The sequence below is a fragment of the Pantherophis guttatus genome, chromosome 1 (genome assembly GCF_059756535.1).
Source record: "Pantherophis guttatus breed Tessera chromosome 1, ASM5975653v1, whole genome shotgun sequence".
Taxonomy (NCBI): Eukaryota; Metazoa; Chordata; class Lepidosauria; order Squamata; family Colubridae; genus Pantherophis; species Pantherophis guttatus.
This window is the reverse complement of record NC_142063.1, coordinates 43289855-43303385: the sequence shown is the minus strand read 5'-3', so window position 1 is coordinate 43303385 and position 13531 is coordinate 43289855.

Below are 13531 nucleotides of genomic sequence, written 5' to 3'. Positions count from 1 at the left end.
GAAACTGCACCTAAAATCAGATCTAAAAACTAAAAAAAGGTTGACAACAAAGAAAAATCCTGGAAATAGAACAATACAATGGGACATTTTATTGTTCTATTGGAGGGTGGGGGGACCCCATATGCCATTCCCGACATGGATATTCCAACCTTTGGAAAAGAGGGTCAGGCACAGGATAGCTTAATGCCCCAAATTGCTACATAGTTATGTTTTTTTAAAAAATACTTTTATTCTAGCAAGCACAGATTTTTCCCAAAGGTATCTTCCCATCCTATCCCAAATTGAGGTGAGGGAGAGAGAGATGGGAATGGAAATGAAAAGCAGGTTCTGTATTTACATTATTTCCATAAAACATGGTCCCCACCCCGAGAAGCAAAATAGGGAAGATTTAGAGGCATTTCCACGCAACTGAAATCAAGATGCTGTCTCTAAATTGGATTAATTGTTTGCATCCATATCTACCGCCAAACCTAGGGTTCTATATAGTCCAGTGTTACTATTCCCTTTCACTAAGACCCCAAGTGATGATAAGGGAAATTGGAAGAGGTGGCAGCTGTAGGAAGAGGTTGGGCCCAGCTTACCCAACCAAAGTATTTCACCAGAAAAGTAGTGTTTTGTCAGCTGTTGCATCTGCCTCTCCCATTTTGAGGACCCAATGGCTATTTGGGCAGAGGCTGCCAGAGAGACTGGACAATTTGTGGCCACTTTTCTTGTCTCATGAATGTAAGGAGCTTATCTTCTCATGGAATACTGCATTTGGTCTTCCAGGTGTTCAATATTCCCTGGAGTCCTGGACATATGTACAGGGAAAGGACATAGCTACACAAGACAGATGTTCACTTGGAAATAATGGGAACAACATCTAGGCATCCAGACAGGAATAGGTTGGTTGAGAACATGAAAAGTTTATTTTAAAAAAACCACACTGAATTTGTCAACAAATGGTCAACAAATGCACTAGCTTTTAGCACTAGATTGTCACGGTCCATGCAAGGAGTGCTGCTGCACTCCTGCCTAATGATAATTAAAAATCTGAATTCTGTCCAGTGTCCTCAATGATTCCTCAGGATGAGTAATACCATTATGAAAAATAATATAAAACCAAAGGATCAATTTAAATTACACACTAGAGTAATGTGGAAGTATTAAGGAAAGAGGAAATATTGCTAGCCTTTATAAACCTGTATTGCTAAGATCACAGTCAAATGTTTGGTAGTCTGTTGGAAAAGGAAATCCTACCAGTGATTAGCCTACAGTAGGTTCATACAGTCTGCTAAGTTATAATATAATCGGTATGGTTTTAGCTTATATGATATATTAAGCAAACACTATCATTTATAGACCATAATCTGTGGCCCCGTATATTACATCAACATAATTACTGTTTCTTCAATAACCCATGGTTAAGCAAAGAATGGCATGGAATGAATGGCATGGAAACACTGTCTAATTGTTATAGTTGCCGTATAAAAGAAAAAGGGGATAAATTGTCTCCCTTTTCTTCATAATAGATCAGGAGTCTCCAACCTTGGCAACTTTATGACTTGTGGACTTCATTTCCACATCATCTCTTGTGGAGTTGAAGTCCACAAGTCGTAAAGTTGCCAAGGTTGGAGATCCCTGTCATAGATGAATGAGGCTGCAGGCCAGTCTAATGCAGGTCACTTTCTCATAGCGGACATTGGACCATCAGATGGAGATATTCTAAAAAAATATTTTAAAACTGATTCTTGGGATGACTATGTCTTAATACAACCAAATCCGTTTCAGATGGGGAAAAGGGGGCAAATGGAGTTCTACTGTTAACAAAATTAAAACTAGCATTGCTCCTGGATCATTTCTCCAGCATTCAGCATTCTGGGCCACACTATTTTCTGCCAATTTTTTTTCAATTAATAGTCCCCTCTTAGCCTTCTTCAAAGCTTTCCCCTCCACCTCTAAGTCTACAAGGCTCTGGTTCTGCCATCACTGAGGTCATCGGAGTGCCAACAGGCCCTCTACACCCTTCAGAGCCCCCAAATTTTTAAAAATGAAATAGAACATGCCTGAAACCAAAAGGTTTCTGACCAATGATTTAAAATAAAAGCATTGACCTAAGCCAGCCTTTCCATTATTCCTTTCAAATGATTGCCCAATGCATCAAACTAAGAAAGAAGTCTCGGTCTGGCATTGCAGTGGATCCAGGCTGGTTGACACTGGTCTAGGAAGGGGCTGGGATAATATTAATCTTTCCTCCCCCAGTTATTTGCTGTTAAAAGACATTTCTGTCACTCAACCCTCCCCCGTTTCTTTTTGTACTTCATAGAGGAATAATAATGCAACTTGAAAACACAAAGAAGCTATTAAACATTTTAAGTATCTTGTGATTTCCAAATGGGAAGAAATTTTTATGAGATCACAACCTGGAATAAAGGATGCGAGCGGTGGTGGGAGGCTCTAAGTTACAGAGCTATAATTCTTTTGAATTTTAGAATCCTATATTAACTAGTGAGCATTAACACTGCTATAATAACCTATAATTAAAAATAATAATAACGGCAGTTGGGACCTTCCATTATGGTCTCTATTTAAGTCGACAGATATCATTTCACATAATAGTTCTATATTTGCCAGATAGACATGCATCCTAACCCGTAGGCTGCCTTTTCTAACATGTCATGCATCCCACTGCTTTATATATAATACTAATGGTTTTTAGGCTTTTAATCTTTCTTCAGCTCATTCTTGGAGATGGGGAGAGATGGGGAGACAAATGCTTCTGGTTCTTTTGACTTGTCTCAGAAATAAGCTTTTAACATGCATTTTTAAAGCCCCGATTTTAGGAAGTGATCCTTCTTCAATTGCACAAATTTAGAGTACAGAAACTGGCTCCATTTGGAGAGAATTTTGACATAAAGTGTCTTCCTTGGGGGAGGTCAGGAGTCATTGATATTAAACTAGACAAGCTGGTAGTGGAGTGTTAATGGGAATGGAAAGCAGATGTTTGGTAATTAGGGGAGATGTGAATGACAAGACTTGAGAGGTATGGTACATGAGATAGCTGGCACAAAGCAGCTGTTGTTACCGATTTCGCTGTCAGAAATGTACACAAGTCAGACCATCCCCTGTGAGTTTGCCATAGCTGTGACAATTAGAAAAAACTGTATTTGATTAAAATAAGTAATATATCATACAAAGTATTTTTTAGAACATGAAGAAATGCTCTATGTTAGATTAATAGGAAAATAACAAAAGAACTAACTCTGATATGCCGATATGGTCTTCAAAAATAGAGAAATTCTAAGAACTGTCAACTTTATTCACTGAGTTCAAGGCAGTCTTGATTTGGGCTACAGAAACTGGTTTGTTTTCATTTGTAGCACCAAAAATAATGCTTTTCAATATATTTTTCTAGTATTTAACAATCAATGCTCCTTTTTCGCTATCACTACTTCCTTGTCCCCAATACTTCCATATTGCATATTTTGTGGCTTTCTTAACAGAATTAACAGAATAATAGAATTGGAAGAGACCTTGGAGGTCTTCTAGTCCAACCCTCTGCTCAAGCAGGAGACCCTATTCTATTTCAGAAAAATGGCTGTCTAGTCTCCTTTTAAAAGCCTCCAGTGATGGAGCACCCATAACTTCTGAAGGCAATTCATTCCACTGATTTATTGTTCCCACTGCCAGAAAGTTTCTCCTTGGTTCTAGGTTGCTTCTCTCCTTGGTTAGTTTCCAATCATTGCTTCTTGTCTTGCCTTCTGGTGCTTTGGAAAATAGAATGATCCCATCTTCTTTGTAATAGCTCCTCAAATATTGGAACACTGCTATCATGTCTCCCCTAGTCCTTATTTTCACTAGACTAGACATATCCTATTCCTGCAGCTGTTCTTCAAATGTTTTAGCTTCCAGCCCCCTAATTATCTTTGTTTCTCTTCTCTGCATTCTTTCCAGAGTCTTAACATCTTTTTTATACTGTGGTGACCAAAACTGGGTGCAGTATTCCAAGTGTGGCCTTACCAAGGCCTTATAAAGTAGTACTAACATTTCAAGTGATCTTGATTCTATCCCTCTGTTAATGCAGTCTAGGATTGCACTGGCTTTTTTGTTGGCTTTTTTGCTGGCTCATATTTAAATGGATGTCTATTAGGACTCCTAGATCCCTCTCACAGTTGTTGCTATTGAGCCTGGGTCCACTTATTCTATACCTTTCTGAATATGAGATTTATTTATTTTTATTGTAACAGGTCTTGAAATTATTATTCTGTGATAAAAACTTTTATCATTGTAAGCAGTATAGCATTTAAATCAAGAAAGGATGCTTCAGTACTGGCTGGTTTGCCTTGGACAGCACTTCCTTTATATCATCGTTGAAATAATACGTTGGGATACTCTGCCTATTAACTACTTTAATATCTCTCATTTTATAGGGCAAAGTTGAACTGTGATCAAATCCAGTGGTTACTTAATTTAGATAACACCTTCAACCAATCAAAAACAAGTTATAGTGTCAGCATGTGTAAGCTGCTTGGAGTCACTGTGAGTGAGTGGAGCAGGCATATATATATTTTTAATAAAGTAAATATTACACATGCACAAAGACATAATCATGCAAGTGATGCAATTATGTGATGACACCAGAATGTTTTATGGAAGAATTTACATAACATCTTTTGGCATCATACGTCTCTTTGTGGGCCCTGATATTCTGGATAAGACTGGTTTTTTTGGGGGGAGGGGGGAACCTTTTAAATCTAATTTCAAGCCTAATTGGGAATGAAATTTTCTTGATTAAACTGGTTGCAGCTTTATGCCAAGAACAGAGAATAGCTTGAATCTTTCCTCAGATTTCAATACTACCAACCACAAATCCTTTTCAATCGGGTCACATCATCTATACATGAGGAGAGAAGATCAGTAAGCTCTTCCCCAATCCATCATTGTGATCTTCTATATTTGAAGATGACTTGTGCAGAAGTATGCAGAAATGATTTTCCAGGGTTCCAAATTACTTGAAAGGCCTTCACAAAAAGAGGAGTCTTCAGGACAGCCACCCTTTTGCCACGCATAGCAGTGAAAAACACATTATATCACCTTTTCCAAGGCTATTCTGAGGAGAATTTAATAATATATGACAGATATGTTTATTGGAACACTTCACCTTCCTTTAATATAAAAGAAGGAAGGGAGGGAGGGAGGGGGTGGATGGGAGGAAAAATAAACCAAAAGGCTACCTGGCCAACCTTTTTTTAACCTTTGCTGGATCTATTGAACTCTAGAATTTCTCCTCTGATCTTTGGCTCTGAATTAAAATGGAGGGGAACCTGTATCCAAATCAGGGGTGGGTTCCACTTACCTTTACTATTGGTTCACAATGGAAGCGCATGCGCAGATCATCAGTGATGACATCGGGGCGGGGGGGCGGAGCCTCCTGCCGCCATTACTACTGGTTCACAAGAACCGAACCGAACCGGGAGCAACCCACCATTGATCCAAATGTATATAGAGACAATTTAAATTATTCTAGAAAGCATCAATATTCTGTCACTAAAACACACAACAATCTCTGGGGCAGCAAGTTTTACTATTCTTACTTCCATTCAATTTTTCACATATGTAATGTTCTACTCAGGAATTGCTGTGTGATGTCTTGATTGTGGCATACTTTACAGTACCTTGTGTATGATCAGGATGTAATAAAATGAACATCTATTTTAATTCTAAATAACCATTGTTGTGTTGCGATTCCCTTTGAAGTTTTCCCCCTGAGATAAAGTGAAAACAAATGTTCTTTTTTTTCTTAACAGAAAAAGCCCCCCAAAATGTTAAAAGACAAGAAAAGATATCCTGTGATGTATTCCTTGTATTGCTGTTAACTGGGGACTTGTACTGCCATAGGGGATGTCTGAATTAGAAGTCTATGTATACTTGCAATTATCTTTCATTATACCTGAGTATGTGTCTTAATTAATTTATTCATTATTTATGAATGAATTCTCTCTCCCTTCTTATCCCTATCCATTTGAACATTAATAATTTTAAGTGTTCATAATTGTGGTTAAAGATTCTTGGCTGTGGTTATGCACCAATTGTGACTCATGTGTTAAACCAGTAAGATTTACTAATGCATAACTTCTACAAGGATCATGACCTGTGTGGTCCCACCAGTTAAGAACAATTCTTGCTTTTTCTGGAGTAGAAATGTCAACTTTTCCTGTCTTGCTTGTTATTTTGTGCTGGGTTCAGGGAGGCAACTTTTTTTTTCCTAATACAAATTCAAAATGTGATAAGTAGGATAAAAGTTGAGAGAGAGGGGGGGGAGGGAGAGGGAGAGAGTGTTACACTCACTTTACTAGGAATTTAAAAAGAACGTCCAATGGACTTGCTGGAAAAGAATTTGAGTATTCTGACTCTGAATGCTATTCATTAGGAAGTTCAGCCAGCATTTGTCCTTCCCCAGACAGAAGCCACAATAGGCTCAGAGGGAGTTGCACTCATTATTCACATTTTATAAGATGTCTGAGGAACCTCTTTCATCCTTTACAAACATTTTGAGAGCCCAGGGTATTGATAGTGGCAGGAAGATTGTTCTTTGAAAAGTAATCACTTCTGCCACAGCACTTTCTGGGCTACTCACGTGACCACACGATTAACGCTTTTTCCCCAGTCCATCCATTCCTTGCAGCCCCATTACACAACTTCTAATACTGTTCCAGAATATTTCCACCTTTCAAAGTAACTTAAAAAAATGTGAGGAAGGGATCAAATTAAAACAAAGTGCCTTCAAATCGATCTTGACTCTTGACAACTCCCTGAACAAGTCTCTGGAGTTTTCTTGGCAGCATTTTCAGAAGCAATTTGCCATTGCCTTCATTCTAGGGCTGATTGAGAATGACTGGCCCAAAGGCAGCCAACTGGCTTCATGCCCAAGGAAGGCCTAGAACTTGGTTTTCTGTTTTCTAGCCTGTTGCCTTAAGTGTTATCGTTTATACTAGTTTGGTATAAACTGGCTTTCCTGAAAAAAATACCTTCTTTTTCTACTGTAGAAGGCATCCTATGGGGGAATTCATTTAGGAACATTAGAGCCCATCCAATTTTTAAAAACCATTATATAAATGGAAAAGATGATTAATGTTCAAATGAAATGAAGCATAGGGTTTCATTCAGAAACTGTGAATAAATTAATAAAGACACAAAGGCAATTACAAGTGCACCTAAAGAAATTATTCAGTGTCCCTTTTAGCATTACCTCAGTTTCCCTTGGGTGCTGCTGGTCTAAAATGTAAAAAAAAACCCTAACTATATAGTGTATATATGAGTGATTACATGGGCCTTTGCCATGAAATTTTTATCCTTTTTTCTTAATAGGATTATGATTCCATGGTTAATATCTGTAGTTGGCATTCACTTGCACAGAGAATTTCATTATATATAAGAGTGATGGACCTACTTAAATTTGGTCCCATTTTTAATGTCTGTGCATGCCAGTCCATCCTCTCAAAATGGATACTTGTGACTAATATGTAAAGGCCAAAGGAAAACCACAGTTTTCTCTTGTGGCAAGTCTGGCCAAAGAAAGTAGAGCACATGGCCACCCTAGTAGAACCATCAACATTTTTTAACTTTCATTGATGGCGATTTCTGAAGAAAGAATGGCTATCTTCCCTGAGTAGATCTCAGCTGAAACAAAGAAGTAGGAAAACAACAGTGCTGCCTCACAATATATTTGATAGCCCTTAACATATACTGTAAGAGTTGGTCATGCTTCTTAAGCATCTCTTCTCTAAGCCTAATATGCCCGTCTCTTTTAAGATTTGTTCACAATCCTCCTGCCAAAAAAATTATGCTCAGAAACCCATTGGCTTCAGCATCCTTCACTATATCTTTCTAGACGTTTTCTAGATCTTACATGCTCAAAATGATATCACCAGGTTCTATTGCATCTATTCTACATTACATTTCTGGTACTGCCTGCTCCATGTCTCATCTGGTTATATTCTATTTTAGATTATTTTAATAAAAATAAATACTTAAATAGGAAGTGACTTTGTTACTGAGTAAAATGCCAACCTCAGAAATAATCCTTATTTACATGTTTTTGTTTGTTTGTTTCTGATTTTTGGGTGCCATTCAAAATTGACTGTTCTGAGATGGGTGGCTATATAAATGGAATCAATCAATCTAAAACAATTTCTGGCTACTGGCCTCATGTAAATTCCCAAAGTTTTATTACAAAATAAAATGGAAGGAGAGTGTACAAACCAGGGTTTTCTTACTTTCACCTTTCAATGTTTGAATGTTTTGTAATTGGCTATGTCAGCCATGCAATCATTTTAGGAGAAAATCTATACATGGTCCAAATATTTCAAATGTATTATTACCATGTATGTATATGTGTATGTATATATGTGTGCATATATTTATTTATATATATAGATCTTTGGTTATTCGGGTTTTCTCCCGCGTAGAATCGGAAGTGTCTTGGCGATGTTTCGACGAAGTCTCATTCGTCATCTTCAGGCTGGTGTCCTCGGCTTCGTGCTTCCAGGAGCAATTGCATACATACAATTGTTTACATACAAACACCCGCGAAAACCTCAGAAAACATTTATATATATGAATATACAGGAGAGAGAGAGAGAGAGAGAGAGAGAGAGAGAGAGAGAGAGAGAGAGAAATTCTATCCCTTTCTCTATTGAATTCATGCCTTCTGAGGAAAGCATTTTGTCTGTGGTTCATTAGAACATAAAGCAAGTTTATTTACATTTATACAAATACAAATAGAACTTTTCTTTCCTTTCTCCGAAGAGGCAATCGCGCGCAAAGCACGTGCACAAAGAGAACCAGTAGTAAAGCCGGTTAGAACCCACCTCTGATGTGCATGCATGCACAGTGTGCACCAAGCATATGCTTCACATGGAAAAAGGAGCCGTTTGAAGGTAAGTAGAACAGCAAGGGGGTGGGGAATGGCTGTGCCGCATGATTTAGATTCGCTAGAAAGCAGGATTTCCTGCTTTCTAGCGAATGTAAATCATGCGGCAAAGCTGATCGTCAGAAATATCAGTTCAGACCAACCGGTAGCTTTTTTTTATTACCGGTTCGCCGAACTGGTAGATTTTATCACTACCAGTTCACCCGAACCGGTGTGAACCAATAGGATTTTACCACTGGACTACACTGATTTAAATTATAATCAAAAAAACTTCAGTGGCTAGAATTGGTCTTAGTTGCCAATCATTACTTCTATTCTGGTTCTATTCCCTCTTGCTTTGCAAGAGTCCTTCTTGATGGTTTCTTAAAACCGCATCTCTAAAGCCAACCCATCTGGGGTCCCTTCTTTCTCTCCTATGAGAACGAAACAATCTCTATTCTGATTAGTAGTAAAGCTAGCACAATTAGCACAAATCACAAAGTGTAGATGACCATAGTGACTGCAGGCACATCACAGTTTTTAGAGACAAAATGTTATGAGAAACATACATTAAATCATAGAATGGATGGTGAAGGAACTTAGTTCATCTTGGAAATTATTATACTGGTTCTAATTGTACTGGAGTGATAGAGTCTCCACACCGTAATTTAGAAATGTTGAGAAAATAGAGCTGTCTAAAACATCAACAATGACAATTTCAGTAGCACACTCAGATAACATTTTAAGATTTCCTCATGAGGCAAGTTTGGGAAAAGGAAGAAGCTCTCTAAAGAACAGGTAAAATAGAACCAGTTCAGTCTCTAGTAAGCAGAGATGATTGGATAATTCATTAAATTACTGCATTGAATTTATGCCAGCAATCTTTTAATACTGTTTTTCCCCCCTATACACTAATATTATATTGGTTTGGCTTCCAGTAAATCTGAGATAGTTCTTGCATAGGAGAATCCAGCAAGTTCCAAAAGCAAGCATTAAAATAAGTTTTAAAAAATGAGCTATAAAAAATGAAAACATAAAGAACAGATCCTGAGTTACCTGCTACTGCCTTATACATACAGCACAGTTGCTTGAATATTATTGGAATTAAACTTAGGTCTTTTAAAATGCATGCAAATTCTTGCAGAATATATATGAAAAAGTCACCATAACAGCAGAAGCAGTTTTTTACTCCCTTGATAAATGGAGCTCCAAGACCACACTTTATTGAGTCTCTGATTTTTAATAATTTGAATCCAGCAAGATTTAATTCTGCATAATTCTGGCTGAAATCAGCTTTTGATTGAGTTGTAATGGCTCTGTTATTGTAAATATCTCTGCATGCTAATATGGTGCTGGAATTCAATAATATTTAGATGAAATTTTTTGCCTACAGCAAGGCAGGGGTTGGATTTAAAATGCTTGAAAGTTTATCTCAGAGACACATTTATTTATTTATTTTAAAAAAGCATAATGTAATAAATGGCTATCCTGAGTACGAATAAAAATTGAAACAGTAGAGCAGAAAGAAATCTGTATAGTGTGTATATATGAACAGTGGTACTGACAAACCACACCCTGTTCCAGTGAAAATCTGCTGGCTTAGATAGATAATCAATTATAACATCAATCAGATTTTGAGGGATGCAAGCAGAAGGAGGGATGACAGTTAAGTCTCAAAAACAATTTCCCTTTCCAAATATCTGATTGCTGTTACTAAAAATTCTCTGTCCTGGGCTAGACTTATAGGATCTTGATTGATGGGTTAGGTCATGCATTGGGCACATTTATTCATTCAGCTCAGTAAATACCTATGTGGAAAGCCTTTTCAAGGTCACCACAAATATAGTTAATAGTTGGGTAGACAAAACCCAGAATTATTTGTATAAGGTTCATTCTAAATTAGGTGTTTGCTCAAGTAGCACATTTGTTTGTGTTTATTTATTTATTTTTTTAAAAAAGCTTTAGATCTAAGTATGTCTATCTAAAACTGTTTATTCAGTACCCTTGTTTTGGATTTGGAATTGCCTTGGGAGGTGTCTTATGCACGGAAATGGCTAGGAAAATGCAACTTTGTTTATTCTCACACTAGTCTCAATACTGTTGGATCCCAATGGCTTTCCTTCCCAGTAATGGCATATTTCAGTTTGGAATCACAACATTTATTTTATACAGCATTAATAGCAGGGGTGCTATTTAGCAGGTTCTCACAGGTTCTGGAGAACCGGTAGCAGAAATTTTGAGTAGTTCAGAGAACCGGCAAATACCACCTCTGGCTGGCCCCAGAGTAGAGTGGAAATGGAGATTTTGCAATATTCTTCCCTTGAAGTGAGGTGGGAATGGAGATTTTGCAGTATCCTTCTGCCACGCCCACCAAGCCATGCCCACCAAGCCACACCATGCCCACCACACCATGCCCAAAGAACCGGTATTAAAAAAAATTTGAATTCCACCACTGATTAATAGTGTTTATTTTATATAGCATTTTACATATGTTATGCATTCTACCCAGAGGTGGGTTTCAGCAGGTTCTGACCAGTTCTGGAGAACCGGTAGTGGAAATTTTGAGTAGTTTGGAGAACCGGTAAATACCACCTCTGACTGACCCTGCCCCCCATCTATTCTCTGCCTCCCAAGTCCCAGTTGATCGTGAGGAAATGGGGATTTTGCAGTAACCTTCCCCTGGAGTGGGGAAGGGAATGAAAATTTTACAGTATCCTTCCCCTGGAGTGGAGTAGGAATGGAGATTTTACAGTATCCTTCCTCTGCCATGCCCACCAAGCCACGCCCACCAAGCCACGCCATGCCCACCAAGCCACACTCATAGAACCGGTAGTAGAAAAATTTGAAACCCACCATTGATTATACCATATAACAGATCAATATTTTTATCCCCATATTGTAGAGGAAGTGGTATCAGAGTCATATATGAGTTCATTGTTGGAGAATATTTGAATCAGAAGTTTCCTTGTCCATAGCACTATGAACATGGGGAATATACAGTAGCTCAATAATTTGAATGATCCCTGTCTCTGTTTGTTCTTCATGACTATCACCGTTTTGTAATGAAGAACACCTTGGCTTTGGGCTGGAAGTAGATCAGGGTGGATTGATTATGACCTGCCTCAATAGGGTGCACAGAGGTTAGCATTCTACCTCCCAGAGCCGAAATGTCTTGCATCCACCTCAATTGGCCAATATACTTAGATATTGGAGGTTTTTGCTCATGCATTTACAGAAAACCCCTTTATTAATTTAAGGGAAGCAGACAACATACCCTGTTTTCCCAAAAATAAGACATCCCCTGATAATAAACCCAATCAGGCTTTTGAGCGCATGCTCTAAAATAAGCCTCCCCCCAAAATAAGCCCTCCCTGAAAATATTTAAATACCTGCACAGCCGGTCCCCGCCATTTCCTCTGGTTAGGTTTAGGGAGACAGAGCTAGAAATCAGGTAAGATGGCAAGAGGAGCTCCGTCTTGCTCCATGTGCCCCAAAATAATAAGACCTCCCTGAAAATAAGGCCAAGCTTTCAGGGTTCAAAAAAATATAAGATAGGGTCTTATTTTTGGGAAAACACGGTAGATACTTTAGTGAATAAAAATTAATACTATTTTGTTTCATGGCTTTTTTGAAAACTCCAGTTTTAATGCTCACCTCAATACAGAAATCAAACCAGAAGCTTCATGTTAAATGGGACGGGGTACCATATACATTTCCCAAAGTTCTTCTTTTTTAATATAGAAATCATCAAGATTTTCAATTGAATAAAACAACAAATAATTGCAAAACAAATGATCAAATAATTCCCACAAAGATAATAAATCTGTATGTTTTATGCAAACAAAACTAAAAAAAGGGAAGATGTTTTTTAACTCTTAAAAATGAAATTGCATGAGTGAAAAATTCTTTGTCTGAAAATAAGGGCAAGTTCTGTCGTGTGGGATGAGAAGGGGGAGAAAAATCATCTTTCCTCTTTCATTTTCTGTAGGTGTTCATCAACGCTTGCCAATTGCACCTAGCCCATATCACACTACAAGTATATTAAAAGGTCTCTCTCTCAAATGAAATGTCTTACAATTTAAATCTGTAGGAATGTCAGCATTGCCATGGGACTTCTCCAAGCTTCCAAAGCAAACAAAATTGACACAGTCGATTTGGAGTATAAATGTCGGTAGCTTTATTAAATATGCATTAAAGTGCAACAGTCATAAATTACACGCACTCAGTTCACTCCGAACATAATGCATATAACTAAATAACTTTCTGGCTGCACAATCTAAGTGATAAGTCCAACTGAGAATGGGGAAGTCAGTTCTCTGGGAAACAGCTGGTCCACAAAAAATGTTATTGCTGTTTTAGAAAACTACAAAGTTGACTTGACTATTAAAGGGACAGGCTACTTTTATGTGAGCAAACAATGAGAACATTTCTTCATGGATTTGGTTCCGCATACAGTTCAGATTTACAAACAAGATGTATTCGGGTGTAACAGTAAAAAAAATTCCCTATCTTGAAGTATTAAATGATAAGTGCCTGAGTTGTCTGTAACTAGTCAGAAGTCACGATAGCTAGCTCAACAAAATTGATTAGAAGAATATTCGGAAGAGACAAAAACAATATCTTTGTTACACAGTGCATAAT